General features: G+C 40.4%; 1 pseudogene; it reads right to left on the reverse strand.

Annotated features, from left to right (window-relative positions):
• Positions 1 to 631: 631 nt before the first annotated feature.
• On the reverse strand, positions 632 to 1,589 carry LOC103227913 (aldo-keto reductase family 1 member B1 pseudogene; annotated as a pseudogene).
• Between the last annotated feature and the right edge of the window lie 12,602 nt (positions 1,590 to 14,191).

A 14,191-nucleotide genomic window follows, 5' to 3' on the forward strand; every position in this document is an offset into this window, starting at 1 on the left:
CTTGCTGAAGGGATTACAGTTCCAAGCAGTCAAAACTCAACTGTTGTGGCCAGGTGCAGTGGTTCTCGCCTGTAATCCCAGCACTTTGGGAGGCCAAGGCAGGAGGATCATGAAGTCAGGATATCGAGACTATCCTGGCTAACACGGTGAAACCCTGTCTCTACTAAAAACACAAAAAACTAGCTGGACATGGTAGCAGGCGCCTGTAGTCCCAGCTACTCGGGAGGCTGAGGCAGGAGAATGGTGTGAACCTGGGAGGCGGAGCTTGCAGTGAGCCAAGATCACGCCACTGTACTCCAGCCTGGGCAACAGAGCAAGACTCCATTTCAAGAAACAAACAAACAAAAACAAAAAACTCAACTGTTAGTGGTGCTATTTTGACCTGGTATATTTTGCTTCCCTTTGGTCAGAAAAGGGTATTCAGGTTATACTTTCCCCACCGGGGCAAAAAGAACAAAGCAAACTGGAAGAGACTTCTACTCTACTGACACTGCTCTTCAGATCCAACATCAACCTAGATAAGTCCTTGCTGGCCACTCTACAGGTTGCTCTCCCACTGCTGAGTGACACAGGCCAGGCCATACTACATTTGCAAGAAAAAAATGAGATAGGAAACACAGGTATAGGTCACTTAGGGATGAGCAGGCATCCACAGCTTCAAAACTTCATGGAAAGGGTAGTCCTTGTGGGAGGTATAGCTTGCCAAGGCACAGACCCTCCAGTTCCTGTTGTAGCTGAGTAAGGTGGTCATATCCCGGCTGCTCAGTTCAAAGTCAAAGACCTTAAAGTTCTCAGCAATGTGTTTTGGTGTCACAGACTTGGGAATCACCTCCAAGTTCCTCTGCATGGGGGAACTGGATCAGAATCTGGAATGTGGTTTTATTGTGCTTGGCTGACATCACTTTGATCCTGGGATCCTCCAGGATGGAAGGGGCCTCAGGCTTGACCCAGGGTCTGTCAGGAGAGCCAAGGGGGCTATAGGTGGTCACCAAGATGCCTTTGGATTGGCAGTACTGGAGTGAGTGAGGTACGGGTGGCACTCAATCTGGTTAACAGCTGGTTTATACCTTAAGCCAGGTTTCTTTAAGATCCTCTCCATCTGGAGATGATTACAGTCGGAGATGCTAATAGCTATCACCAGCCCTTCATCCACCAGCGCTTCCATGGCTGCCCACGTGTTCACAATGTTGGTGTCATTGGGAACCATGTTGTCCGACTCGTCCAATGGGAAAAATTCCTTTCCAGGCTTAAAGTCGGTCAGCCAGTGAATAAGGTGGAGGTCCAGGTAGTCCAGCTTCAGGTTGCTGAGCTTCTTCTGGCGGGATCCTTTCACCAGGACCTTCTTATGGTACGTGCACCCCAGCTTGCTGATAAGCCTCTGGCTTCACCACCTGCTCCCTAAGCTGCTCCTGAATGGCCACCCCCACCTCAATCTCATTCTGGTACACGTAGGTGCAGTCGATGTGGGGGTACCTGACATCGATCGCTACCTTCACAGCCTTGGTTACCTAGCTCAGAGGGGACTTCCAGGTGCCCAGCCCCAGGATGGGTGTCTCGGTGCCGTTGGTGAGGACAGGGTAGCTCACCATGGCTGCTGCACTCCCCAGACCCCTGCCCAGAACTGTACATTGAAATTTTTAATATCTAAGTTTTCAGGAAAACCCAAGTGGTAATTAGGAATGCAAAGTCTGGGGAAAGTTTTCATTCGAATACAAATATTGTTATTATTATCTTTAAGTCATGGTTCCTCAAAATTAGCTGCATATTGGAACCAGTTTGGTTTTAAAAATACTGATAATTGAGATACATTATATGGAGTACTGCCTGCATTAGGGAGGTGTTAAAAACCTCTCCAGGTAATTCTAATGTGCAAAGTTTGAGCATAATTGCTTTAAGTCAATGCTACCATTTTAATGCTCATATAAATCACCTGGGTGTGTTGTTAAACTCAGTTTCTGATTCAGTGGGCCTAGAATGCAGTCCAAGATTCTGCATTTCTAACTCTGTGGTTGCTGATGTGGGTACCACATTTGGAGGAGCAGGGATCTAAGGCATTTGTTGCGTTTATGGAGTAAATGCATATAAGAGAATTTTCTAGTGTCCACCCACTGCCTGTCTTAAGACTGGAAATCTCTTGTGATGAGGAGGTTTGTGGTAATTGAACTTGACCTGTAGAGGATATTCTATTATAATGAAGACTTGTTGAGAGTTGCTATTCCTGCTGATGGTACTACCTTTGCAAAGGGTGCAGGAAAGGAGAACTGGGGTGCTACCAAGCTTTCTGATTTCACACCCTCTGGCTCTGTTCAAAGGGGTGCTTGGCAAAATGGCAAAGCTTGACTTTTATACCTTCACCCATGCCTTGCCCTGCTCCTTTTCTCCTGGCCTACTAGCCAAGCCAGCCACCTTCCTGTAGCCGGTTTCTCTACTTTACTAATTAAAATACAGTTTTGAAGATCTTACTCCCTCCAGTTGCACTCCAATGGAAGGCTCTTAATTGATTCCAGATTGGCAGCCCTCTTAGTGGATAATTCAGGAATGTTATGAACTTCTGTTTGAAAGTGGAGATGAAATCTCCTTTCTTTTGCCTTGTATTCAGTGTTCTACTGACTCACCGCTTCCCAAAACAACATCCTTTTCCGAAATAAGATGTAGTTGCAAATATATTATAGTTTGTGATATATTAGTACCCACATCTTATTATAGCCCATGAGCTAAGGTGCTAACTTCAACAAAGATCCCAATCCCTATGTCTCAAAAACCCTAATCAAATTCGGTTTGGTTTACTTAAATAGTAGACAACATAAACATAACAACATGGGGAAATATTATTTTCTTAGCAGCAATTTCATCCCCAAGGAAGTGGTTTTTTTGGGGTGAATGTTTTTGTTAAGTTTAGATAGAGTCGGAGTGAGATCTTTTAAGGACACACTTAGGGAAAAAAATTACAGTTTGCTCTTAGAGTTAAATGAAATGCGCTTATTTGGCCAAGTGCGGTATATAAGTTGAGCACAGGAGCTGAGAACAGCAGAAAAGATTTTTGGCAGCTGTATCAGGAAGGGGGAAGAGAGATGGTGTTACTAACGGAGAGAATAATTTGTTTAGGGCAGGTGGAGATTAGATATCTGGAGGAAATTTCAGTGCATTTTAAAAATGTTTTATTTTTAATTTTTATGGATATATAGTAAGTGTATATACTTATGGAGTACATGAAATGTTTTGATAGAAGCATGCAATGCATGATAATCACATCATGGAAAATGAGGTATCCATCCATTCAAGCATTTATCCTTTGTGTTACAAACACTTCAATTATAATTTTTCATTTATTTTAAAATTTACAATTTGTATTAACTATCATCAACCAAATACTAGGTCTTATTCTTCCTAACTATTGTTTTTTGTACCCAAACACCCCCTGCGCCTCCTCACTACACTTCCCAGGCTCTGGTAAACCATCATTCTATTTTCTATATCAATGAGTTCAATTGTTTTGATTTTTAGATCCCACAAATAAGTGAGAACATGTGATGTTTGTCTTTCTGTGCCTGGCTTATTTCACCTAACATAGTGACCTTCCAGTTCCATCCATATTATTGCAAATGACAGGGTCTCATTTTTTTTTTATGGCTGAATAGTACACCATTGGGTATATGTATCACATTTTCTTTCTCGGTTCATCTGTTGATGGATATTTAGGTTGCTTCCAAATCTTGGCTATTGTGAACAGTGCTGCAACAAATGTAGGAGCTCAGATATTGTTTCAATATACTGATTTCCTTTCTTTTGGGTATATACCCAGCAGTGGGCTTGTGGGATCAAATGGTAGCTCAATTTTTAGTTTTTTTTTTTGAGGAACCTCTAAAATGCTCTACATAGTAGTTGTACCAATTTAGATTCTCACCAACAGCATACAAGGGTTCCCTTTTCTCCACATCCTTGCCAGCATTAGTTATTGCCTGTCTTATTGATATAAGCTATTTTAACTGTGGTGAGGTGATATCTCATTGTAGTTTTGATTTGCATTTCTGTAATGATCAAGATGCCGGGCACCTTTTCACATGACTGTTTGCCATTTGTATGTCTTTTGAGAAACGTCTATTCAAATTGCTTTGCCATTTTTAAATTGGATTATTAGATTTTTTTCCTATAGAGTTGTTTGAGCTCCTTATATATTCTGGTTATTAATCCCTTGTCACTGGGATGATTGGCAAATATTTTCTCCCACTCTGAGAGCTTTCTCTTCACTTTGTTTACTGTTTCCTTTGCTGTGCAGAAGCTTTTTAACTTGATGTGACCCCATTTGTCCATTTTTGCTTTGGTGGCCTGTGTTTATGGGGTATTACTCAAGAAAATTTTGCCCCAGTGAATGTCATGGAGAGTTTCCCCAGTGTTTTCAGGTAGTAGTTTCACAGTTTGAGGTCTGATATGGTTTGGCTCTGTGTTCCCATCCAAGTCTCATCTTGTAGCTGTCTTAATTCCCATGTGTTTTGGGAGGTACCTGGTGGGAGATGATTGAGTTATGGGGGTGGGTCTTTCCCATGCTGTTCTCCTGATAGTGAACGGGTCTCATGCGATCTGATAGTTTTAAAAACAGGAATTTTCCTGCACAAGCTCTTTTTTTGCCTGCCGCCATTCATGTAAGATGTGACTTGCTCCTCCTTGCATTCCGCCATGATTGTGAGGCCTCTCCAGCAACGTGGAACTGTGAGTCCAATTGAGCCTTTTTTCTTTCGTAAACTGCCTCTCGGGCATGTCTTTATCAGCAGCGTGAAAATGAACTAATACAGTAAATTGGTACTGGGAGTGTATTGGTACTGGGAGTGCTGAAAAGATAGTGAAAACGTGGAAGCGACTTTGGAACTGGGTAACAAGCAGAGATTAGAACAGTTTGGAGGGCTCAGAAGAAGACAGGAAGATGTGGGAAAGTTTGGAACTTCCTAGAGACTTGAATGGCTTTGACTAAAATGCTGACAGTGATATGAACAATAAGGTCCAGGCTGAGGTGGTCTCAGATGGAGATGAAGAACTTATTGGGAAGTGGAGCAAAGGTGACCCTTGTTATGTTTTAGCAAAGAGACTGGCAGCATTTTGCCCCTACCTTAGAGATTTGTGGAACTTTGAACTTGAGAGAGATGATTGAAGGTATCTGGCAGAAGAAATTTCTAAGCAGCAAAGCATTCAGGATGTGACTTAGGTGCTGTTAAAGGCAGTTTTATAAGGGAAGCAGAGCATAAAAGTTTGGAAAATTTGCAGCCTGACAATGCCATAGAAAAGAAAATCCTATTTTCTGAGAAAGCCAACCCAACTGCAAAAGTTTGCATAAGTAACACAAAGATCCAATGTTAATCCCCAAGACAATGGGGAAAATGTCTCCAGGGCATGTCAGAGGGCTTCACTGCAGCTCCTCCCATCACAAGCGCTGAGGCCTAGTAGGAAAAAGTATTTTAGTGGGCTGGGCCCAGGGTCTTCAAGCTGTGTGAAGCCTAAGGACTTGGTACCCTGTGTCCCAGCTCCCCAGCCAGGGCTGAAAGGGGCCAAGAAAGATCTCACACTATGGCTTCCGAAGGTGCAAGCCTCAAGCCTTGGCAGCTTCCATGTGGTACTGAGCCTGCCAGTTCACAGAAGTCAAGAATTGAGGTTTGGGAAACTCTGCCTAGATTTCAGAAGATGTGTGGAAACACCCTGATGCCCAGGCAGATGTTTGCTGTAGGGGCAGGGTCCTCATGGAGAACCTCTGTTAGGGCAGTGCAGAGGGAAATGTGGGGTAGGACCTCCCACACAGAGTTCCTACTGGGGCACTGCCTAGTGGAGCTGTGAGAAGAGGGTCACCGTCCTCCAGATCCCAGAATGGTAGATCCACTGACAGCTTGCACCCTGCCCTGGAAAAAGCTGTACACACTCAAGGCCAGCCCATGAAGGCAGCTGGGAGGGAGGCTGTACCCTGCAAAGCCACAGGGGCGGAGCTGCCCAAGACTATGGGAACTTACCACTTGCATTAGCACGACCTGGATATGAGACATGGAGTCAAAGGCGATCATTTTGGAGCTTTAAGATTTGACTTCCCTATTGGATTTCAGACTTGCATGGTGCCTGTAGCCCCTTGGTTTTGGCCAATTTCTCCCATTTGGAATAGCTGAATTTACCCAATGCCTGTACCCCCATTGTATCTAGGAAGTAACTAACTTGCATTTGATTTTACAGCCTCGTAGTGGAAGGGATTTGCCTTTTCTCAGATGAGACTTTGGATTGTAGACTTTTGAGTTAATGCTGACATGAGTTGAGACTTTGGGGGACTGTTGGGAAGGCATGATTCATTTTGAAATGTGAAGATACGAGATTTGGGAGGGGCCAGGAGTGGAAAGATGTGGTTTGACTCTGTGTCCTCACCCACATCTCATCTTGTAGCTCCCATAATTCCGAAGTGTTGTGGAAGAGACCCAATGGGAGATGATTGAATTGTGGCAGCAGTTCTTTCCCATGCTGTTCTCCTGATAGTGAATGGGTCTCACGAGATCTGATGGTTTTAAAAATGGGAGTTGTCCTATACAAGCTTTTTTTTTTTTTTTTTTTTGCCTGCCACCATCCACGTAAGATGTGAGTGGCTTCTCCTTATATTCCACTATGATTGTGAGGTCTACCAGTCCACGTGGAACTGTGAGTCCACTTAAGCCTCTTTCTTTTGTAAATTGCCTAGTCTCAGGTATGTCTTTATCAGTGGCATGAAAACAAACTAATACAAGGTCTTACATTTAAGTCTTTAATCATTTTGATATGACTTTTGTATATGGCAAGAGATAGGAGTCTAGTTTGATTCTTCTGCATATGGTTGTCCAGTTTCCCCAGCAACATTAATTGAAGAGAATGTCTTTTCCCCAGTGTATGTTCTTGGCACCTTTGTTGAAAATCAGTTCACTGTATGTGTGCAGGTTTGTACCTGGGTCTATACTCTGTTCCTTTGGTCTATGTGTCTGTTTTCATGCCAGTACCTTGCTGTTTTGAGTACTATAGCTCTTTAGTATAATTTGAAGTCAAATAATGTCATTCTACTAGTTTTGTTCTTTTTATTTAAGACAGCTTTAGCTATTCTGGGTCTTTTGTGGTTCCATATAAATTTCAGGATGGGTTCTATATATTTTTTTGAAAAATATTATTGATAGGGATTGCATTGAATCTTTAGATTGCTTTGGGTATATGGAGATTTTAACAATATTGATCTTTCTAATGTGTGAACATTGAACATCATTACATTTTGGTGTCCTCTTCAATTTCTTTCATCAAAGTGTTTTATAGTTTTTATTATAGAGCTCATATACTTCTTTGGTTAATTCCTAGGTATTTAATTTTATCAGTTCATTTCTTCAACATGATGTGCACTAGGAATCATTTTTCTTGTTGTTTTGCGACACCTGTAGTAAATGACCCATTTCTTATGAACACAATGGGGCATTTTGGTATCTAATTTATAATCATAAAATGTAAATTAAGTTATATCACTCCTATACTCAAAATTTTCTAGTAGTTCTCCACCATATGCAGAGTAGAAGCTAATGGCTTTATGGTTATCCTCAAGATCCCACATGATTGCTTTCTGACCGTATCTCTTTTTCCCGGCTTCCACACCTCACTGTTCTTAGTACAGGCATCTACATTTCCTTTCTGTGGCCTTTACCTTAGCTCTTCCCTCCCTCTAGAACACTTTGCCTAGAAATAATCTGTGGGGCTTTTTTCTCCACTGCTTCGAGGCTTCGCTCAAATGCCTCCTTCTCAGCAGATAGATTTAAAGTGGCTATGCTCCCTCCCTGCTTCCCAACACATTTGCCGTGCTCTACTTCATTCTTGCATACCACTTTTCTCAGTATGCTTCAGAATGTATTTATGTATTATTTTCCTCGTTCTCCACTCTCTCAAATGCAAACTCCGTGGAGCCAGGGAGTCTATCTATCCAGTGATGCATTTTCAGCATCTACAACACAATCATCGAAGAAATAAATGCATAGAAATGCCCATTAAGCTTTCAAAGTGCTCATAGGAAGTCAGCCAATATCTAATTATTTGAACTCTGCTCATTATATTGCTTCTGACCGGTGACTAGCAAATTTAGTAGATTGGAAATATATAAAATTTTCCCCAATGACCCCCCCCCACCTCAGCTCCAATCTCTTTTAAGACACTTAATTTCCCTATGTTCAGTCTAAAATATTTGAAGCAATAACATTAAGTTCTTAGAACAAATTTGAGGCTATCCTGGGAGGGCCATATTGTGTTAATACCTTTATCTGTTATTCCTGTTCCCCTACTTCCATACCCTGCCAACTATTCCCCAAGGGTATACTCCGCAGATGGTACCTCCTCAGCCCAGGATTTCTCCATGTTCTCTCCTATTTATTTCTTTGAATTTACACTTGGTCTTTCTGTATCTCTTCTAGTAGTTCCATACCCACAATGTTTCCCTCTGTTTAGGACCTTTGCTTAGAGTCAAGAATATCAGAAGTTCAATTCTGGCTTTGTTATTACACAGCTGTGTAGTCTTAGGCATGTTATTAATATACTCTAAGTCTCAGTTTTTATGTCTATGATATGGGAATGTTATTTCAGTTCCTTCCTGTATGAAAGATGGGGATGACGATATTATCCTCTTGGACAACATCGACCTCATGGTGAGTGTTAAGTGAGATGGAGCAGAGTATTTATAACTAGGTGGTCAATAAGTGTTTCTTCCCTCTTTCTTCTCCTTCCCCTTTTATTAGCTTCTGTTTATCATAGCATCATAAAATATTTAGTTTTAAAGGAACATTAAGGCCATTTAGTTCAGCTTATCTAAAAATCTGTTTTTATCATCTTTGCGAGCAATTATCATTCCTCCATGATGACTAGAGCCTTTATTTCCTTCTAAAGCATCCAGTAATCTATTTGGAATAGATATAACTAGTTCTTCTCTTATATTGAGATTTAATTGCTTACCCTAAAACTTTCATTCTTACTGCTGATGTATGAAAAAATCTAAACTGATTTTTACTGCGTGATAACCTTCAGAGAGATGAAAATAGTTATTCTGTCTTTTGGTGCTTTTGATCATCCATACAAACTTAGCACAGTAATTTTGATTCCTCAAAAAAAAAAATGACACTTTTGATTTGCTTCTCATGGTAATAATTTCTTTGTGAAGCTCCGTCTCATAAAGCAATAGAGCACCGTGATTAAGGACACAGATAGGGAGTCAGAATAACCTAAGGTTTGAGTCTGAGCTTGGTGACTTATTAGCTGCGAACCTGGGATAAACTTCTTTAAATGTGTGTGTCTTCATATGTAAAATGGATAATATTAATAAAAGGTATTCCATGGGGGCTGCTGGGGGGTAAAGCAGATGCTGTGTTTAGCACACTCAGCATAGTGCCTGGCATGTGGTTTTTGATGTGTGTCAGTGGTTGTTGAGTCCTACCTGTCAGACACAGCCTGTGTGGTGCAAAACTTGAGCAAGACTATCTCCGTTTCTTCTGGAAATTGTAGTTTTATCTATGCAGTCTTAGATAGAATTAGGTTTTGTTGGCACCTACATCAGCCAACTCATTCTCATTCCATTTGGAATCAGTAGTACTAGGGATGTAAGTAGCATGTTCTCAGTGAGGCATTGCAAATGCCAAATAAATGAATAGAAAAGCCTATAAAAGATTTTAAAGGGATGAAATAAAAAATTAATTCTACAGCTAGCAAGATCATATGTTAAGAAAATCAGTTCAGTGGGACAAGAGTTTATATATTCATCGATTTTTCAAAAAATGTTTGTTTAGCCTCACCTATTTTCCAGACAATGCTAGGTACAGGTATTGTCCCGCACCATGGCATTCTCAATAGGGGCAAGTACAACAAAGAATTAACTTCAATGTTATATAGACTTCCTATCTCCATAAACTTAGGTGGAAGAATAAAATACAGTATAGTTTTATTTTAATTTGGGCTATGACATTTGAAAGCATACAAGATGGAAATATTAATAATGTCTAACTGTATTTTTTTAAATGGAGTAATGTGGATCTGAATTTTTTCAGTTCCTCAGAATTGCAGGGTATGCATGTTGAGTGACTACTGAGTGACCCACTGACTATGTTGAAGCGATTTCCATGTAAGCTGGAATGCACAAAAAACAGCCAGCATTTGTTAGAGCTTGACTTGGATTTTGTGAGTTTTGAATTGTGTAAGAACTTTAAAATGCCTCCTCTTCATAAAATGGGACTCTCTTAATTTGTGATTATCAATTCTGTTATCACCTAAAGGATTCTTAAAATGTGGGATTTATGACACCAATAAAATAGCCTTCAAGTTATCAATAAGACATCAAAGGATGACTTAGGATAAAGACTTTCAATTACAGTCAGTCAATGGCAAAGCAATATAGCAACCGTGTTAACCATGTGGCAGCAAGGAGTTGCCACCATGCCTTAGAATGCTCATAGCTCTGAGAGTGATGACATTATGTAAGCATTCAACAGACCAGGGAAAATAAATCTATAGAGAGACATTTTTACTTGAACCAGTCTGGAATAACAAAAGGATGCTTAGGGATTTGATGCTATTACCTGAATACTGACTGAGATATCCCTAGAAAAAACTTTTTTTTTTTTTTGAACTGGATACTTTGGCACTGAACATGCAGCAGGGAAAAGAATTAGGAATACACATGTGAACAAAGATATAGTTAAAACATAAAATAGGCCAGGTGCAGTGGCTCACACCTGTAATCCCAGGAGGCCAAGGTGGGCGGATCACCTGAGGTTGAGAGTTCGAGACCAGCCTGACCAACATGGAGAAACCCCATCTCTACTAAAAATACAAAATTAGTCCAGTGTGGTGGCACCTGCCTCTAATCCCAGCTACTCAGGAGGCAAGGCAGGAGAATCACTTCAACCCGGGAGGCAGAGGTTGCGGTGAGCCGAGATAGCGTCCTTGCACTCCAGCCTGGGCAACAAGAGCAAAACAACATCACAAAAAATAAATAAATAAAATAAACACATATAGTTATTAAATATTAAAAGAGATTTAACACAAAGGCTGACAATTTCCACCCAGCGATTTCAAGGAGAGGAAAAACTGAGTCTAATGAAAGGGAAGTTGTTCCAAGTGAAAAGTTTGGTTTTTAGAGTAGAAGTGTTGTATACTCCATTGCAGAGGTCCAGGGTCTTTCCTTCTCTGCCCCAAGTTTGAGAGATATGCAATGTAGCAAAATTTAAGTTTACTTCTTGTGGTGTACAAAGTCAAAGATGCTCACTAGGTGTGATTCAGGAAACGTAGTCTCTAACTGAAACACAGAGTGGAAGGGTGGTAGAGGGGTTTTTCTTTTATTAATTTTAACTTAATATTCAAATAGAATGTAGTCAATAAAGATTTATGTGTTCATTTATGTGTTCATTTCATATAAGCATGAAAGGTCTGGTCTGAACTTCACACAGTGTAAGAGAAGGCAATGCATTATAGTGAGAAAGATATGGACTTAGGAACCTAATTTCTTTTTTTTTTTTTTTTTTTTTCAAGACTGGGTCTTGCTCTGTCACCCAGGCTGGAGTGCAGTGGTGCAATCATAGCTCACAGCAACCAGCATTTCCTGTACTCAAAAGATGCTCCTTCCTCAGGCTCCTGAGTAGCTAAGATAACAGACATGCACCACCATGCCCAGCTATTTGTTGTTGTTGTTGTTGTTGTTGTTGTTGTTAGTAGTGATGAGGTCTTGCTATGTTGCCCAGGCTGGTCTCGAACTCCTGAGCTCAAGTAATCCTCCTACCTTGGCTGCCCAAATTGCTGGGATTACAGATATGAACCACCGTGCCTGGCCAATTACCAAACTTCTTGGGTGAGTGTCCCAGCTATAAATAGAGATAAAAACAGTACCTACTTACAGGGTTGTTGTAAAGTTACATTAATATAGGCATAGAGCTTAGAACAGTGCCTGACACATATAAGCACTCACTATATATTGCCTATTACTATTACATACAAAAGCAAAACAGAACCAGCTCACAATCTTTGAAAATACCATCTTGCCTTTCAGTTTCCTCCTAAAAGTTTAAAAGCGGAATAAAATATGTAATAGAACAGAATTAATTCCCAAGTAATCAAAATATCCTGCCTTTCTCTGTAAATGTGGTAAAATAAACATAACAGGGGAAGCCCTTTCCTACCAGCTCTCTCTTTCTCTGCATCATCCCAGGCTCCCAATAAAATGAAGACAAGGACAGAGAAAGTATAATAGGAAGTAACAGGGGCTCGGCCCATCCCAAAATGTTTATGGAATATTTAAAAGTTAAAACATCGAAAAAGAAAAAAAAATGCTGACCCACTTAAAATAAATTGTTTCCAGAAGGAGGAAAATGCGGCACAGAGGAATGCACTGCAGAAACACCCTGTGAGTGACAGGTTTAAGGCAGGAGCAAACGTGGTTCACGGAAGAGTCCATGGAAAGTGGCAGGCCCTGGACACCACCCAGTGTAGGAATACTTCCTGAATACTTTAAGGGCAGTGAAGCCCTGCCTAAACAGCTGACTACTTGAAAACCAACATCCTAGCAAGAACATCCATGCTGAAATTTCCCAAAATCACACAGGGTAAAAACATTCCTTCAGTTCAGAAAACTTGCCAATGTTGCTGTCCTTACTGCCTTTTAGCAAGTGGAAATGATTTCCCCTGCTCTTCTCTGTCTGCCTAGATCTTTTTTCCCAATCTTCTTCTCAGGAGAGGTGACTCTTCCTCATTTATCAGATCCCAGTATTCCTTCTGAAACCTCTTACCTGCTCAGGCCAGCTCCCTAGGTAGCCTCAAGGGGAAGTATTTAATGAACCCTCTTTAGCCAGGGAAGGCTTTAAAAGGTAGCACTTTAGCCTAGAGAAAGAGACTTGGAGCCTGTGATCACATCCACTTCATTTCTGGATGTATTCTGGAGACCCAAACGCTAGCATCCGCAAGGATTCTAGATAAATAGGTAACTATTGTGCTTCTCCCTACTTCTACATTTATTTCCAGTTTACTCATTTTCTTTCTTTTCCACTCCCACCTACTTAAGAGATGGTTGTTTTGCTGAGTCGATTGTTTCTAGGAGGTTTCCCCACCTGCGTTCTGACTCTCAGATCAGGGTGCAGAAACATTTTCAAACAGTCCTTTGGGAAGGAGCTGGTGCTTGCCATTTTCTCGAGATAAGTGTTAGCTTTTGTTTATTTAATGGATCTCTGGCTTAGGCCATTTTGGTATTCTTTATGGTGGAATCCAAGCTTGGTTAGAGGGAGTGGTTTCTAAAATGTAGGGGAGGTGATAAGAGACCTGAACCTGCCAGGATTATTCTATATGTCAAAATTGGTATGTTAGGCATGTACATTTTTAAAAGTTTTATTGACAATCAGTTGAAATGTGGTTGTTATAGCACAATATTATGCAACCAAACATTTAAAAAAATCTTTACATAGGAAAACTTAGTTTTAAAAAAGTCCAAACAGACACACACACGTATACACACAAACACAGAAAATAATATTAAAGTTATTTAAGTCTAATTGGATAGCTTTTTGCCTCAACGTTCATTTGAACTTGGAAACAATGAACAAATGTGCCAAGTCAAAGGAATGAATTTTCCTCTAACTTTCTCTCTGTCTCTCTTTCTCTCTTTTTTAAACTAGTCATCCTGGTTTTAAAACATGAGATACAAGTCATCAATTTCACTGTGACTTAGCAATTTATTTACACAGTTTTACTGCTTTGGACATAACACAGCTGAGTTTCGAGCTTGACAAAATATTGTTATCCACATAATTCATTTTCTGCTGCTTCAACAAGGCGTTTGGATTTGTGGGAACTCCCATTTGAGGTTGAAATTGAATTGAAAATTCATGTGAAAGCTACACAGATGAGGCAAGTCTGACTTCAGGGAAGCATCCATTAAATTTACTCGCTAGTCTCCAGCATGAAAACCTGCTCCTAAAGCCTTGAAAATAGCTCCTATTATCATATCGATTAGAGTCAGCAAATATAACTCAAACTTAAGGTGAGTGTAAGTTTACTCTTGGATATGTGTAACAAATTTCTAATATACATTTAATAGATTGGTCACATTGGGTTTAATGTAAGTTACTAATGTTTAACACAATGATTTATTGGCTCTTCAAGGGCAATCTTCATTTATGTTATTGATTTAACTGAAATTAACAATTCC

This window comes from Chlorocebus sabaeus, chromosome 22 (genome assembly GCF_047675955.1).
Source record: "Chlorocebus sabaeus isolate Y175 chromosome 22, mChlSab1.0.hap1, whole genome shotgun sequence".
In the NCBI taxonomy this organism is placed as follows: domain Eukaryota; kingdom Metazoa; phylum Chordata; class Mammalia; order Primates; family Cercopithecidae; genus Chlorocebus; species Chlorocebus sabaeus.